This window comes from Coptis chinensis, chromosome 9 (assembly GCF_015680905.1).
Source record: "Coptis chinensis isolate HL-2020 chromosome 9, ASM1568090v1, whole genome shotgun sequence".
In the NCBI taxonomy this organism is placed as follows: domain Eukaryota; kingdom Viridiplantae; phylum Streptophyta; class Magnoliopsida; order Ranunculales; family Ranunculaceae; genus Coptis; species Coptis chinensis.
In genome coordinates, this window is record NC_141464.1 from 55,709,258 (window position 1) to 55,725,532 (window position 16,275).

The window sequence follows — 16,275 nt, forward strand, 5'->3', positions numbered from 1 at the left end:
CATTTATTACTATATAGAATGTTCCCTCTCTACATACAAACATAGTTTACCGAAAATTCTGACAGCCAAAATAACTGAAAGCCATATAAACATCGGTCATATATAGAGAATATAGTTCATGTGAACTCTGTTTACATACAAGTAACTAAAACAAGGCAAAATTCTGACAGAGTTAAAACTCCGACAGAGTTCACCGAAAATAACTAAAACAAAGCAAAATTCTGACAGAGTTCACCGAAAATGTTAGTTAAAACTCTAACAGAGTTCACCGAAAACAATGGAAACAAGGCAAAATTCTGACAGAGTTCATCAAAAATGCTAGTTAAAACTCCGACAGAGTTTACCGAACTCTGACAGAGTTCACCGAAAATAACTAAAACAAGGCAAAATTCTGATAGAGTTTACCGAAAACGCTAGTTAAAACTCCAACAGAGTTCACCGAAAATAACTAAAACAAAGCAAAATTCTCACAGAGTTCACCGAAAATGCTAGTTAAAACTCTGACAGAGTTCACCGAAAACAACTGAAACAAGGCAAAATTCTGATAGAGTTCACCGAAAATGCTAGTTAAAACTCCGATAGAGTTTACCGAACTCTTACAGAATTCATCGAAAATAACTAAAATAAGGCAAAATTCTGACAGAGTTCACCGAAAATGCTAGTTAAAACTCCGACAGAGTTCACCGAAAATAACTAAAACAAGGCAAAATTCTGACAGAGTTTACCGAAAATGCTAGTTAAAACTCAACAATTCGTCGATACTGATTGTTACATTTTCTGCCGTTGACTCCATACATGCACAATTTTTGGTGATCTAAAGTTGTGTATTAACAGTAAATCGGCTGCAGGAAAATTAAAATATAAAAATTAACATCTAATAAACAAAACCTAATAAAATTACCATACAAGCAGTTAATAACACAAAATACTTTTAATAACGAAGAAAATATACCTTAAATCGAAAATGGGGTTTGAAATTGGTTCAAAATTTGAATGGGGGTTTGATTTGTATGAATTTTTCGGTTGAATAATTAGGGGTTTGATTTTGATTAATCCGATTTGTTTAAATAATTTGGGGTTTGATTTTGAATTTGAATCCGATTTGTTTAAATAATTTGTTGTTTGATTTTGATTTTGATTTTGAAATGGTGTAATTTGGGGTTTTGTTTGAATTAGTAGCGTAAGTTTTGTTTTTGGAAAACAAAATGGTGATCTTTCGAAATATCAAAATATCGGAATATCGTGCTTAAGGCTTAAGGTTGGTTTCTGATATCAGTTTAGATTATCTAACGATCTAACGGTCCAAAGTTGGCTGTTTGATGGCTGTCCAAAAATTGGCTGTTCACCTAGCCTATCCATATATATATATATATATATATATATATATATATATATATATATATATATATATATATATATATATATATATATATATATATATAATTTCTAACAAATTATGATTTATGTTTTAAATTAAGCTAATCCGTTTTAATTTCCTAACAAATTGTTTTAATCAAGTCTTATAAATCCGTTTTAATTTCTCAAAAAATTATTTTAATTAAGTTTTAAAAACCCGTTTTTTTATTGGAAGAGGGATCCGTTTTAATTTAGAAGTGTGATTCCCATTTTTAATAGGAGAATAATTCTCGTTTTAATTAGAAGTGCTAGATTTTTCTTTTTCAATAGAGGATGAATTTCCATTATAATAAGAGAAAGATTCCCGTGTTATTAGAAGAGCTAGATTTATTTATTTATTTATTTTTTATTTTATTTTTTCAATAAGAGAAGAATTTCCGTTTTAATAGGAGTTGATGACGTAGAATTTTAAGAGAGTTAGAAAAATACCCCTTGTGGGAGTTTTAATATAGGTTTTTTAGACTTTGGTCCTATGCATAGTTAGTTTATTAGACTTTGGTCCAGAAAATTTTGAATATTAGACTTTAGTCCTTGTTCTGTTTGTTCACCGTTAGTCAACTCAATCGTATGTAAGTAGATTGACCACGTTGACTGTTAGTTAACTGAGTTGACTAACGGTGAACGAACAAAATTAGGACTAAAGTATAATATTTAAGCTTTTCTGGACCAAAGTCTAATAAACCAACTATACGTAGGTCCAAAGTCTGAAAAACCCTTTTAATATTAATATTAGAAAGTAGACCCATGCATACGCACTGACTTTTTTAAGAACTTGCTCAACAATCATAACTATACATATATAAATTTTGTAACAAATCGTGATTCATGTTTTTGTCCGTTTTAATTCCCTAACAAATTATTTTAATTAGGCAAATTGTTTTAATTAAGTTTTAAAAACCCATTTTTAAATTTGGGGAGGGATTCCGTTTTAATTTAGAAGTGTGATTCAATTTTTAATAGGAGAAAAATTCTCGTTTTAATTATAAGTGTCATTAGATTTTTCTTTTTTGATAGGGGAGGAATTCCCATTATAATAGGAGAAAGATTACTGTTTTAATTAGAATTGCTAGAATTTTTCCTTTCAATAGGAAATGAATTCCCGTTTTAATAGGAGTTGATGACTTAGAATTTTAAGATAGCTAGAAAAATACCCCTTATGGGAGCTTTAATATTGACTAGAAAGTAGACCCATGCATATAGACCAGCTCTTTTAAAAATTTGCTCAACAATCATAACAAATTGTGATTCCTATTTTCGTCACTAACCAGTTTTAATTTCCAAACAAATTGTTTTAATCAAGTCTTAAAAATCCGCTTTAATTTCTCAACAAATTGTTTTAATTAAGTTTTAAAAATCCATTTTTTAATTGGAGGAGGGATCCCGTTTTAATTTAGAAGTGTGATTCTCGTTTTTAATAAGAGATGGATTCTCATTTTAATTAGAAGTACTAGATTTTTGTTTTTCAATAGAAGAGGAATTCCCATTATAATAGGAGAATGATTATCATTTAAATTAGAAGTGCTAGAATTTTCCTTTTCAATAAGAGAGGAATTCCCGCTTTCATAAGAGTTGATGACGTGGAATTTTAAGAGAGTTAGAAAAATATCCTTTGTGAGAGTTTTAATATTAATATATAGACTAGATTTTTGGACCCGTTCAACGAACGGAGACCATTTTTATATAATTTTTTTTCATTTTATTATTATATATAAAAATTCTGACTTCCAAATTATATTAAAACTTATACAGTAAATTAATTGATCAAAGTTCTCAATGCCAATAATTTGCTATGGATATTAAACAAAGCTACAAGCATAGAGAAAGCAAAATCCATTAAAAGGTAAAAACTTGCGTTGTTGGTCATCAATGTGGGGAAGACTGGCACGAAGGAGCTCCATTGGCATTTCCTTATAACATTTGCTGCTTCTAACCCCAATTACTGCAACATTTAGACCCACTAAAGAAAACAATTAATTATATTTCTTTGCTTCCACTTATACTTGCAAACGACATATTAAAATAAGATTTTCATATATGAGAAGCCACAATTGATTTTAATTTAAGGGTTCAATCTAAGTTTGTTTTTCTCTTATTCCAAAAACCTACAAAAGAGAAGCAACCTTAGAGTACTTATTTTTTAGTATTTAACCTCAAAATACTCATATCGTCAAATAAAGTTAAGCACAAAACAAAATTTTGTTGAAATCTTACTTGTAGCTAGTAGATCTTATGCATCAAAATCGATTAAACAAAGATATGGAAAGAAAACCCGATAAAGAAATTAAAGCAATTAATTAGTCCAAAATTTGTGGTGTCTTTTAATTTTTGTTTTTAATTCTTAGCCCATTAGTATACCTAACACGTGCTGTCACTTTAACCACTTGCATCTCTAATTTCCACACGTGTATTCTCGCTCTGATTTTTTTAAGATAGCAAATGGGTTAACCTATCTCTTGAGCATCTATCTTCAGTTGATTTTAGCGAAGAAGTAAATTCAGTAGCTTTTAAAAATAATTTTATTTTAAAAGTGTTGATTTTATCCTTGGAGTTTTTAATATTTAGTCCTACTGTTAATCACAATATTTTCGTTTGGTCCTAAAAAAACGGATGTTAATTAGAAAACAGTCAACTCACAATCAACGCTAAGTCAACTCAGTCAAACATCAATTTTAATAAACAAACAATTGTAGACCAACAAAATTTGCTATTATAATTAGGACTAAAAGCTAAATCGTTTTGCGGTTTCGACAGGGCAACTCTGGGGCAGGCTATCTAGGCAGCCGCCAAGTGCCCCCATGTTTTAGCGCAATAAAAGGCCCCCAACAACTGTCCAGAAATAAGGTTTATTAGGGTTTAGGCAAGCCTGGTCCGTTTGGGATTCTTGAGGTCCAAAGTCTACTTTTCCACCACTTAACACATAATGTCTTTATTAGTCTACTTAACACGTGGTGTTTACTTCACCACTTATTTCTCTAATTTCTACAGGTGTAGTCAATTATTCATATTTTAAACTTATCTCGAGTATCTATTTCAGTTGACTTAAGCAAGAAGTGAAGTCAGTCGCTTTTAAAGGTAACTTCTATTTTTCCCATTTTGTTCTCTTTAGACACTCCTCCAAGTCTTCTCAGTAAGCTTTTTCAGGTACTCTCTATTCTCTAATTATTATAGTGGTTCTTTAATTCAAGAGGGGAGAGGAACTTCATCACATTGTGAGTAATTGGTACATTAGAGAAAGTGACCAATGAGAAATAGACTACAAATTTTAATATTATGCAGTCATGGAATATTACACTATAAATTTTAATTTTTGAATTATTATGTACCAAAAAGTTTTAATTATAGAATATTATAATGATTCAAATTTTTGTGCATGTCTTAGAATTATTGTATCGTTTCTCTATCGAAAGCTCTAGGGAGTAGAGATTCAATAGGTAGGTGAAGATTCGACTCTCCTTTTAGCTACAACCTCTAAAGCCAATGCAACTATAAATCCACTGTGTTTTATGTGTTGTGTTAGATTGTAGCAACTCCATGGGCGTTGTTCTTTCTTCTTTATAACCTGGATAACTCTCTAAAAGTCTGAACTTATACTCCTTGCTAAGACATATTCTCATCCGTTCTAGATTCCAAATAGTTCTACCGGATTCTTGAGCACTAATTGATGATACACACCAAAGAAGTTAGCATCTTATCCAAAAACCTCTCACTCACATTTCAAAACAAAGGTATATATGAAGTTTTTTTTGGGGGTCCTTTTTCATCCAATTCCAATTCAATCCCAATAAATAGAGTTATGAAATTCCTGAAAAAAAACATATCATTCAATTCAAATTAAGCATGACGTTAGCACAATGCCTTAAGGTTCAATGACATACACGTGATAAAACACTACATCAAAAGATCATGACTGCCATAATTATAAGCTTGCTAGCTAGACTACCAAAAAAAAAAAAAAAACTTGTTAGCTAGTTGTGTCCCACGTGATAGAGTTTAAGGTCATGGGTTGATGAAAAATACACATAATCATAATGATTACATTAGTTAAAATTACAAATAATTAATGATTCAACCTACATATAACTCTGAAGTAAACCAATACTTTACAATTCTATATTGAAAACATCAACCTACATATAACTATGAAGTAAACCAATACTCTACAATTCTATAATGAAAACACTGAGTACATCAAAACATAGTAATTCGTGTCACCTTCTTGATTAAATCCAAGCATAGATATCGTTGATGTCCCTTCTTAATCCCTTAGGCAAATATTTGATTAGATATATTTCATCTTCTCCACTTTTGTCGTTCAAAATGACGTACTTTATGTGTCAGGCGTGATGACAGTTCTCTTTGTTTCATTTATCATAGTGGTCTGGTTAACAGTAGAGAAGAGTCTTTCTATCTCGAAGCACTCTAAACACCCTGTTTTTTTTTTTTTTCCCGATAATACCTTATATATATATATATATATATATATATATATTAAACCGATACCGGCAAAACATTGTAGTTCAGGAGGCACTGTGGGAGCTGACACACTTGTTGCTGGTGGTATGCCCATTTTGCCAACAAGTGTGCCTCTCCATTGTCTTTTCTACTTAACCACTTAAATTTACAAAAAGATAAGGGAGAGCTTAATCTAATCACATTAAGCTTCCAAATATGCTAATTCATACAGCAATGAACTACTAGAGGTGTTTCCAAATCTATAGAGTCATCCTTGAAGGCTCTAACTGTTGTTTGGCTAACTCTAAACTGTTCTCTATCTTATCCATTCTGCATGGATGCAAATGTGAAACTTTTACTTATTGTACATTTTTTCATTGTGTATAAAATCCCTACTTGCGTGCAAAAAAAGTTATCTATCTTATCCAGTACAGCCTTTCCTCCTGCATGGATGCAAATGTGATTAAATGCTTGTTTAAAATCCGGCGTGTATGGCTTTATTTGCATATTCTATTAGAAGACGAGGCCGCACGCGCCGACGACATAGTATTAACTGGATGGGCAAGACGCGCATTTCCATTCCAGTAAACAACTCTTGCAGCTTGTACAGTTTGTTTCCTATTTGTTTTAGGATTTTTATTAACGTAGATAGCAACAATGTGTACGGATTAGGAACTTGTAATCTCTATATAAACAACTGTGCAAACAGTAGAAATCAATCAAGTAAATATTCTCTCAAATCTTTCTCTCTAATATAATTTATTATGGTATCAACTTAATTTCGATCCAAACCCTAACCTTAACCACTCTAAGCTTCCGCCTCCTTTCAATTCTCAATGGCTGACGCCTCCAACACCAATAATGACTCTCCTCCAGGTTCTAATGATCCTTTCTTTGTACACCACTCAGATAGCCCCACAACTATTCTCGTATCTCCTTTGTTATCCGGTGACAATTATCCGACTTGGTTACGGTCTATCTCTAGAGCCCTTCGAGCAAAGAAAAGTTTGGTTTTGTAGATGGCTCTATCACACCTCCCACTACTCCCAAAGAAAAAGCCAAGTGGTTGTGATGTGATGACCTCGTTGCTTCATGGATTCTTAATTCTGTTACTCCAAATATCCGTGGAAGCATCTTCTATGCCGACTCTGCATCCAAAATTTGGAAAGATCTAGGTGACTGTTTTTCACAAACTAATGCACCCAAGGTCTTTCAACTGAAGGATTCCGTCACTCTTCTCAAACAAGACAACCGTCCAGTATTTGTTTACTTCACTTTGCTTAAATATTTATGGGATGAATTAAGTTATTTGTCTACTATGCCTGCTTGTACTTGTGGTCATGCATTTATTTTTGCCAAAGAGATTGAAGACGGTCGTTCTATGAAATTCATGCAAAGCCTAGATGCTCGTTTTCAATCCATTCGCAATCAAATTCTCTTAATGGATCATTTTCCTCGTATGCCTAAGATTTATTCTTTAATCCGACAGGAAAAGAAGCAACAAGAGATTCATGCACTATCTCTTCCTTCTGCTCCAGACGCTGCTGCCCTGAGTACTCACTTTAAACAGTCCAATTGGGCTTCTTCTTCAAAACCAGGTAGGCCCGTTCAAACCCCAGCAGAGCAATAATGGTTCGCAACAGCCTAAAGCATGCACGCCCTCAGACCCAGTGTAAACAGAGCTTGCACGCGCCTCTTCCTCACGACCATTTTGCAATCATTGTAACATAGTTGGACATCATATTAGTACATGTTTTAAACTGCATGGTTATCCCCCAAAGCCTGCTCAAGCCAATTCGGTTGCTACGGACTCCACTTCTCCTATTTTCTCCACAGAACAATACAACCAACTTCTCAGTTTGCTTGATTCAGGTAGCACCACTTCACAAGCAAACATGACAGGTATTTCTCTCTCGTGTTTTTCTAAATCCATATGGATCATCGACTCTGGTGCTACCAATCATGTATGTTTATTGTTACATCTGTTTTCTCATTATCATACTTGTTTAACACATTCTACTCTTAAACTTCCAGATGGAACATACCATTTAATTATTCATGTTGGTAGTGTTATTCTCTATCCTCTATTGCGTCTTGACAACGTTCTATTTGTTCCCACTTTTCATTTTAACTTGTTTTCCATTAGTGAACTAGTCAAGTCTCACCCAATTTCTGTCACGTTCACTAATGATTTTTGCCTTCTTTAGGACCAGTTATCGAAGAAGAAGATTGGATTAGGACGACTTAATGGGGGACTCTACCATCTCTAACTAGCTTCCGTTTGCTCATCCCACAACTCCACCACCAATAATTTATGGCATTATTGCTTAGGACATCTCTCTTCCACTCCTTTGCAGATTTTAGCTAAGCAGTTTCTTTTCATTTCTAGTTCCAATAATACCACTTGCAATGTATGTCCGCAAGCTAAGCAAACACTTTTATCTTTTTCTCATAGTTCAATAAAAACTATTAGACTTTTTCAAATGATTCATTGTGATATTTGGAGTCCTCTTCATTTACCATCTTATTCCAATGCTCGTTTTTTCGTAACTATTGTCGATGATTTTAGTCGTGGTACATGGATTTATCTAATAACTGTCAAATCTGAAACTGCCATGCATTTACAATCCTTTTTTGCCATGGTTCATACTCAATTTCATTGTACAATACGTTCACTCATATCTGGCCATAGCAACATTGATGACCATTTTCATGAAATCCAAGTCCTTCGATCCGACAATGGATCCGAATTTATATCTCATAACATGCAACAATTTTTTTTCCAAATATGGGGTTATCCACCAATGTAGTTGCGTTGCTACTCCCCAACAAAACGCTGTTGTTGAAAGAAAATATCGTCACTTACTTAACGTTACACGAGCATTACGTTTTCAATCTCATCTCCCATTATCCTTCTGGGGTGAATGCATTCTCACTGCAGGCTATCCCATTAACAAAATTCACATCCCCTTGTTAAATGGCAAATCACCGCATAAGCTTTTGTTTACAACACCTCCCACTCTTGCCCATTTTCGTGTTTTTGGTTGTTTATGTTTTGCTCACAACACTTCAATTAAAAATAAATTTGATCACAAAGGTAAACCTGGCATCTTCATTGGTTATCCTTATGTTTAGAAAGGCTATCGCATTTATGATTTATCTTCCAAAAAAAAATTTACTTCCCGTGACATGATTTTCAATGAGAATGTATTCCCCTATCAACATTTATTTCCTGACCATCACATCTGCCTGTTTATCCCTTACCCATCCCAGAAAATGAAACTTTCGACATTCAATCCTCTCATGTAGCTCCGGTGAGTAGTCGAGCGCCGCGCCTCGATCCGGTAATAAATCGGCAAGACACCTTCTCGATCCAAGACAAACCCAAGACGCCGCCTCCCCCTCGACAACCTTCCACCTCAGTCAGCTCCGTCATCTGCAATTTTAGAACTCCCTCAGCCACCCCAACTCAACCCTCCTACCTCACCTCGATCTACTAGAGTGCAAAACCCCCCACCATTTCTCATCAAAGATTATCACTGCCCTACTTTCACCAAGGCACCTACTGTCCCTCGTTCGGCCAACCTCATCCAATCAGGCTCTAAGGTAACACGGTCTTTCACTCCATATCTTATGGCTTTCTATATTTCTAACACTAATTTTTCTACTTATCATAAAGTTTTTTTGTCTAAAGTGTCTTATTCAGTTGTTCCTACATCTTTTTCTCAAGCTGTTAAAATTCTAGAATGGGAGTCATGCTATGGTCTTTGAAATTATAGCTTTGGAGAGAATAACACATGGACTCTTTCTCATTATCCCTCATCTTAAACCTATTGGTTGTAAATGGGTTTTCAAGATTAAATATCATGCAGATGGCTCTATTGAGCATTACAAAGCTCATCTTGTTGCTAAGGGTTACAATCAGATTGAAGGACAAGACTATCATAACACTTTTGCACCCGTTGCTAAATTAGTCACTATTCGATTACTTCTCTCTATTCCTGCTATCAAACATTGGTCCCTTCATCAGCTGGATGTCCACAATACCTTTCTCCAAGGTGATTTAGATGAAATTGTCTACATGACCTTATCTCCTGGCTTTACCAAACATGGAGAGCACAGGATCTGTCGCCTCAATAAGTCCTTATATGGACTCAAGCAGGCTTCTCGGCAATGGTTTGTTAAACTATCTACCACTCTTGTCAATGCCGGCTTCACTCAATCTAAATCTGATTACTCTTTAGTTCACTAATATTCGTGGTTCTAATTCTACATTTGTTCTTGTTTATGTGGACGACATTCTAATCACAGGCAACAATCCATCTCTCATTCAGAACTTGAAGCAATTTTTAGAAGCAAAGTTCTATATCAAGTAAATATTCTCTCAAATCTCTCTCTCTAATTTATTATATTCAACACCTTCCTTTGCATTCAATTTGCAAGAAAGCGTAGTTGTTTTGCAATGGGGAGGACTAAAGGGCCTAATGTAGTAATGTTAGTCCGGAGAGCTTCTCCCGCAACTGAAGAAAGTTCTTTGGAAAGAGTTACTCTAACTATTCCATTAACATCTTCTTTTTTAAAAGCACTATTATGAATAACTAAAGCGGAAACAATGATATCCACTCCAAATAGATTAACTCTAAACAAGAATTGATCCTTCTTACAAGACAAGACTTCAACACCTTCTAAGTACTATCCCAACACTTCTCAATATCAACTAACAATCATATAAGGGGATGGTTATATGAACTCCACTTAAAGTGACTCCTAAGTTACTCCACCACTAAATACAATGAATTAGAAACAGATTTTTGGTGGAGATGTTCTCCACACAATAGAGATCATCCTCACAAAAAATCAGTTCATTTGAAGATGTACAACCTCGTCAAAAAATCATTTAGAATATCATGAAATTATCCAACTGACTCGAATTTTTAATTTCATAACAACTTTTGACAAGGTTAAACATATTCAATTGAGCTAATTTTTTGTGGGGGTGTTCTCTATCATGTGATGTATACCTCCACAAAAAATTATCCGTCAATTCATCTTGTAAGTCCACTTTTAGGAGTGGAGTAACTTTGGAGTCACTATAAGGTGGAGTTCATATAACCGTTCCCATCATATAAAGTAAAGAGACTAATGTAAAAGAAAACAAATCACAAGACACGGATATAACGTAGTTTGGCAATGTGCCTATGTCCACCGGCGAGATCCAAACTTTACTAGATGCACAAAATAACAGATTACAATAGCTCTCAATTCATTCACAAAAATGAACACTCAAACACTCACAAAGAATTAACACTCAAACACTCACTTAGAATGCTCTCTTACAATCAGTGTCTCTGCTCTAGTATTGGTTAAGTTATGAAATAAAAAACCCAACTTCTTTCTTTATACTGGAGAGGGCATGCGCCCCTTGGCCTTTTTCAGGCCCAAAAACAACAAGCACAATAGTATCCACAGTTTTAATTTGCTTTGTGAGTACGGACGACGTGGTTGAGTTGGTACTTGGCGTATTTACCATCCGAAGGCCGATTAGTTAAGAGGCAGTTCGAGACCAGCATTGAGCGTATGCTGCCGAAGTACCAGTTGAGCGTAATGTTCTCAGTTCTCACTACTAACGCATGTGTTGGGATGCACCTGTGGTTCAAAACAAAAGGCTCATCAGTCACTACAATATCTTGCTGGCTCCTCAGATTCAAAAAACTGACGATATTTTAGTCATAATTTACCAATGATCACCCCAATATTTTAAAATTTAATTTAGAAAACAGAAAAACCAACTTGGAGAAGATGCTTGGCAAGATCGATCGATATGAGCTGCACTACAACCCATTCCACCAAGATTGTAGGCTTGTAGCTCAAAACCCCACTATGTAGCTTGCAGTGATTAACAATCATTGCACAGAGAAGCCGGCTCGTTCCTTAGGCGAGTTAGGCGGCCGCCTAATGCCTCTTTTTTGAGAAAGCCTCAAAATGCTAGAAACACCCTTATGCTTGTTAAGAAATTCCTTAAGCTAGCTATTGTTGTGTGAAAATAAGAAAAAAAGAGAAAACAGTCAATCAACCCAATCAAATATGTACAAAATATGTGCCGCCATCAATTTAGGAGAAAAAATTGGGAAATGCACCACTAAATTTAGGAAAAAAAGTTGGGGAAAGTTAAGTATAATATTTAGTAGTCCACCGAGCATCTAAACATTTATAACAAATCCAATTGCATATAAAGCAACACTACTTTAATTTTTTGTGAGATTATCCTTATTGAATCAATATTTTTGCTTGAAAAAGAAATGAAATAAATGAGAGTGAAAATACTCCCTCTATCTTCTACATACAGCTATATGGTGCTATTTTTTTTTCATAAACAAAATGAAGATAGTGTTATATTCATCTTCAATTTCTTATCGTGTTTCGATTTTAGTGGTCGTCATTTTAGTTTTTATTTTTTTGTTGCGAATATGCTATTAGATTGATATTTCTTTTCAATTAATCCTAAAGCCGAAAAGTTAGAGAAAGAGCCTGTCACATCATTTTTCTGGTTTGACAAAAGCCTCACATCTGATTTTCGCCTAAGGCCTCAATTTAGGTTGAGCCAGCCCTGAGAGAAGGTGTCGAGTTAAATAGACCAAGGACTAAAATATCGATATCGGTTAATATACCGGTATATCCAAAAACCGATATATATCGGATATATATATTTTTTTTTTGTGATTAGTCCAAACTATTTAAAATATCAGAAATATCAGAAATATCGGAAATATATTGGAAATATCAGATTTATATTAAAAAATGGTCAAAAAATCAAACGATATATATCGTAAATATCGGATACATCAATTATCTCGACAATATAAAGTTTTATATCGGAAATTCCGATATACCGGAAAAAAAAGATTCTATATTTGGTAGATATATATCGGAAATATCGATATCGGTGTACCAAAATATATCGGCAATATATCAAATATATAAGCGATATTTTGGTCCATGAAATAGACTACTATTCGCTATTATAATCCCAATGTCAGTAGCTTTAATTGAAGTTTTTGCTAAAAGTTCATTGATTGCTCAATACACGACCGTCTCCACTACATGCCTGGCCTCAGCCATGTATGGATTGGGCGGTAACCCCCACATGGCCCTTGGAAAGTATGTTGATGGACCTAAACCTGATTTCTCAAGTATATTTTTTTGAAACTCTAGACTTTCTTCAGGAAATATTTGCAGAAATGCATAACGTTCAATGAAAACTTCATGGTTACACTTCAACGCATCATCAGGCTTATAACACGGGAAATCAATTAGGAATACTTTACACCTACCACAAATGAGAATACCTACGACTGTTGATAATATAGTTAGTGAAAAGAAGAGCATTAAACAGATGAAAATGTGGATGATATTGAAGCTGAATGGGTTGCAATTGAAAAACTTAGACAAAACAAAAGAATTGATGTTCAAGGAAAGAAATGTGGACATATCACATATGTACGCCATGATCAATAAAGAATTTGTCCTTAACCTCGAGTCAGCTTGAACTATATAAGGGCTTTCAGTCTTGGGTGACACCCCACTTTTTAGAATTGGCACATTTTTTATCAATTCAAATATACTGGTACTCCTCCATTAATCACATAAAAAAACACTCACGGCAAAAAACTGCCGCGAAATTGCACAATCTATAGCATCGGGTTGCCGCGAGATCCCATATCCCACGGAAGGTGGTTGTCATGGATCATTTTTTTCTTTTAAATTTTTTTTAATAGCCACCGTAAAAAAAATTAGTTACTGCGAGATGGTTGTGTTCACTAAAATGGAGTCTTTGCTTGTATTAATTATCAAAACTCTTCTTCATTAATTTGATAACAAGTTTTTCTTATAGCATATGAAATATATTTGCCGCGAGATAGCAAAATTATGCATCGATTTTATATTTTTTTTGTCATGGTTTTGGTATTGTTCTTGGAATGTATAAAGAAGTTTTAAGAGCCAATGCAGGTGGATATGGTGGGAATGTGAAAATATTCACCTCCAAATGGTTCAAAACTTTTGCCTAATGAAAAGGTGAATATGAAGGTAACTATTTTCCCAAGTCAAAACGAGGTGAAACCTTCAACCGAGATAGTGGTTGAGTTGTGAACTTTAGACGGGATGTTGGATTCCATCTTGTGTGTTTTTTTAAAAAAAATCCGGTTTTTTTTTTTTTTCCGGACGGGATGTTCCATTCCATCCGGCGCGTTTTTTTTATTTTTACAATCAGACGAAATCCAACATCCCGTCTAAGATTATTTTTCACCTTTGCATTGGGCAGCCTCACCTTGCTTTTCACCAAAACGGTGGAAAATAAGGAAAATACAGCCTACGTGGAGGTGAATAATAATGGCTTGTATTTGAAATGCTCTAAAGAAGAAAATGAAGTATTCATATGTTGTGTGTGTTTAATACACAAAATTTAAAGTGAAAAAAAAACAAAAAACACAAAAAAAAAATGTTTCGCGGTAACTTTCTGCCGTGGAATATAGGATCTCGAGGCAACCCGATGCCATAGAATTATCGGGCATGTGGGGTGTAAAAGGATATATAAGGAATAACTATTATTGTTTTACTTTTTGCCAAAAGAGTGCTAATCCCATAAAATGGGGTGCCAATAACGCGCCCCTTCAGTCTTGATAGGCCTCTTAACTAGGTAGATGGCAGTATAGCACAACATCCAAAACCTTTGGAAATCTTTTATTTTTTGCCTATTTTAATTTCCTCTCCATTTTTTTTTTAATCTATCACTTAATTATTACATAATAGTTAATGGTCCAACCAATATACCCAATGATTTAGATCTGAAACAAATTCTTTTATGTTAGGGAAAACAATAGCAGTCAATCCCCACTAAGATAGCTTGAATATGAACACTTTAAACTCCAATCGAAAGTCTAAATTTTCATTACAGCCAACAACTTCTATTCTAAATAATGAAATTAACTATCACCAAACAAACAATAGCAAAGTAAGGTAAAAGTATAACACAATGATATGAGACAAGATTTATCGTGGTTCGGCCAATTATGCATACGTCCACAAGAGCCAATTCCTGTACAAGTATGGGAAAGAATATTACAATCACTCCTCACAAGTATCTCCAACTTACTAGATTTCTCTTCACTTGTATCTCTCCTTACAAGTTTTTTCTCTTTGCAAATGTTTCCTCTCAATTTTGGTTGCACTCAAAATTGGTTTTTCTCAAAAACTTATGTTGCTCAAAAGCCTAACTTTGGTTTTATAGTATTCTGAAATTTTGGCAAGCTGTGAAATTCCGATTCCAATCGACATGCCAATGTCGAATTATCAGGTCTCGAACGATATGGTGAGGTCGGGATATTGTTTCTCCAAACAATGTGTACAGATCGTGTGAAGTCAAACTTTCAGTAGTATTTGCTCCTAAGGCTGAGTCCAATGGCTCCCTATTCCTTTAAAAGTAGTGTTAAAGTCAATAAAGTAGAGCTAAAGTCAACAAAATAGAGCTAAAGTCAACATATTTTACTCTCTATCATTATTTTTCTATGTATATATACAAAGGATTCTACTCTCTATCTCTATTTTACTCTCTATATATAGAGAGTAAAATAGAGATAGAGACACTACCAAAAAAGTGACTTTTAGCCTCGGACATATTGCCGCGGCTAGGGGTTTGGTGGCTATATCTTACTTGTTGCCACGACAAACTAAATATGTGGCAAGAAGTACCTTTTTGCCTCGTGATTATCTTTTTGTTGCAAAAGGTGCATTTTTGCAACCGTTTCAATGTGGTCGTGGCTTTTAAGTCGGACCTTCAGTATTAACAAATTTTGCGCTGGCGTGGCTTTAATTAAGTGTTTGGCCGATGGTCGCAAAAGGTTATTTAAAACATTAAATAATTATTTTTATTAAAAAAAAAAAAAAATCAGAAAATAGAAAATAGATGTTAGCATTCCCGGTTCTTTAATTTCGTTTATTTTGGTGAAAGTTGAATCTCAAATAACAAAAAGAAAAAGAAGAAACCGAAAAACCCAAATACTTTTCACGGGCCGCGCCGCTAAAGTGCCTTCTTCTTCACGCCACCTTCTTCTTCACCGCCATTCTTCTTGCCTTCTTCTTCACCGGTTGCCTTCTTCTTCTTCACTGCTTCTGCCTCCTCCATTGCTTATTTTACCTTCAGGTAATCCTCCTTCTCCGCGCTTTGGATTTAAGGAACCGCTCTTTGCACTAAAGAATCAGTTAATTCATTTCTAATCATCCATTTAGATGAGTTTTCTGCTAGAGTAAAACACAAATCTAATTATCTATACAAACCATTCACTAATTTGAAGAACTTTAATAGATTCTCAACTTTAAATCAAAATATTGAAGATGAATTAATCAAAATCC

The 16,275-nt window shown here is 34.3% G+C and overlaps 1 pseudogene; it reads right to left on the minus strand.

Moving 5' to 3' along the window:
- Positions 1 to 11,339: 11,339 nt before the first annotated feature.
- On the minus strand, positions 11,340 to 16,048 carry LOC147476812 (3-ketoacyl-CoA synthase 20-like; annotated as a pseudogene).
- Positions 16,049 to 16,275: the final 227 nt, after the last annotated feature.